This window comes from Hipposideros armiger, unplaced genomic scaffold (genome assembly GCF_001890085.2).
Source record: "Hipposideros armiger isolate ML-2016 unplaced genomic scaffold, ASM189008v1 scaffold_1396, whole genome shotgun sequence".
Taxonomy (NCBI): domain Eukaryota; kingdom Metazoa; phylum Chordata; class Mammalia; order Chiroptera; family Hipposideridae; genus Hipposideros; species Hipposideros armiger.
Window position 1 is genome coordinate 60,660 of NW_017732746.1, and position 1,821 is coordinate 62,480.

Genomic DNA, 1,821 nt, shown 5'->3' on the forward strand with positions numbered 1-1,821 from the left:
TTTTTTCTAAAGTCCGTGTGATAAGTGCCTTATGGCTAATTTCCATCAACCAGCCCCATTGTATTCCAACACCTGCTGTGCCTTCATACTCCCACACACACAACCCCTAGGATGGTGCAGCTGTACCACGGCCATGATAAAAAGGGAGATAACTGACATCATTCCATCGGGTTTCAGCATTCCGAGACACTCCCTCATGATCTCATTAGGTCAGGGGATGGTGTGTGTGTGTGGGGGGGCAGTCGAGGACGTAGCTGTAAGACAACAGTCCCCAGCCGATATTTTTATATAATGTCACCAGGTCAAGCCAGAGATGAATTCAGCACTGCAGAGGGCTGGGCTGGAGATGTCTTTTTTCTCTTAAGGTTTTCAGCTAATGGATGAGGACCACCCAGATAATGGAGGGTAATGTACTTTACTCCAACTCTAGATTTAAGTGTTAATCTCATCTGAAAAACACCTCCACAGGAGGAACATCTAGACCAGCTGTTCTCAACCTTCCTAATGCTGTGACTCCTTAATACAGTTCCTCATGTTTTGGTGACCCCCAACCATAAAATTATTTTCATTGCTACTCTATAACTGTAATTTTGCTACTGTTATGAATCGTAAATATCTTTTTGTTTTCCAATGGTCTTAGGCGACCCCTGTGAAAGGTCGTTCGACCCCCAAAGGAGTCGCGCCCCATAGGTTGAGAACCGCTGATCTAGACTATCATTTGACCAAATATCTAGGTACTGTGTCCTAGCCAAGTTGATACATAAAATTAACTATCACACCACCTAACATATTATTTTTCAGAAGAGTACATAGCCAAACTTTCTGAAAATTCTAATGTGCTAAGGAAAACATCATCCTTTAGTCTATAGGTTTTGTGTGGGTCATGGAATAATTTGAAAGGCAATGATAGTGATGTAGTACAAAACGATACCAATGAGGTCAGCTTAATCCTGATTAGCATTTTAAATGAAAATAGCCACATTTCTTATTTGATTTGTGGAACATGACTTTTTTTCTTTTTTAAAGCTGGGCACATTCTGGAGGGTCTATTTTACTAAATGCTGTGGGCATTTAAAATAAATGGAAAACAAACTTAATTTCTTCAAGATATTTACATTTTTAGGTGTACATGTATAATATACTCAGAAGGCTAAATGACTTCATTCATACACATGGGACATTAGGACTCATTAGAAAAAAGAAGACACATAGTTGATGGAGCATTTGAGTCAAGGAACACCTAGGCAACTTTCACAAGGGGCAGCTCCATGCTGGGTTTTTGACTTGGGCAATCTGGCCCTGGAGCCTTGCTCCAGTCACCAACGCACAGAGCCATAGAGAAAAGGAGCATTTCCCAGGCAAGGAGGGAACAATAGAAGTCTGGGATTCTGGCCTCTGGGAGAACCAAGGTGAGCATGTACTTCTGCCTGGACCCTGGATCTGACCCAGACACAGGTGTGTCTCAGGTGACAGGAAGGTAATAGAGGAATGGGAGTGAACACTGCTCTTCATTTTCTTCTTTTTCTTTCCTTTAGCTGACATACGTTGACTGTTTACTCCATACCAGACACTGTGCTAGCTCTTTATTAGTCTTCACTAATTTACTATCATAATAAAGCCCATCCTATTATGATGACCACTGTACCCATTTTGCATTGGGGAAATTGTGGTTCAGGGAATGGGTGGATTTCTAAAGCTGCGCAGCCACCAAGTGGAAGTCTGGGAGGCAGTCTTGGGTATGTCTGGCTCCAAATCCATTCGCCACCAGCATCCTCTGTCACCGTACACAGTGTTGAACTGGCAGTACAGCCTGGAAGAGGA

At 42.6% G+C, this 1,821-nt stretch overlaps 1 protein-coding gene across 2 annotated transcripts in view; it reads left to right on the forward strand.

Annotated features, from left to right (window-relative positions):
• The window catches only part of LOC109377418 (adhesion G protein-coupled receptor E2-like), a 43,742-nt gene that overhangs the window by 13,115 nt on the left and 28,806 nt on the right, over positions 1-1,821 (forward strand). The gene's annotated exons all lie outside the window — the stretch shown is intronic.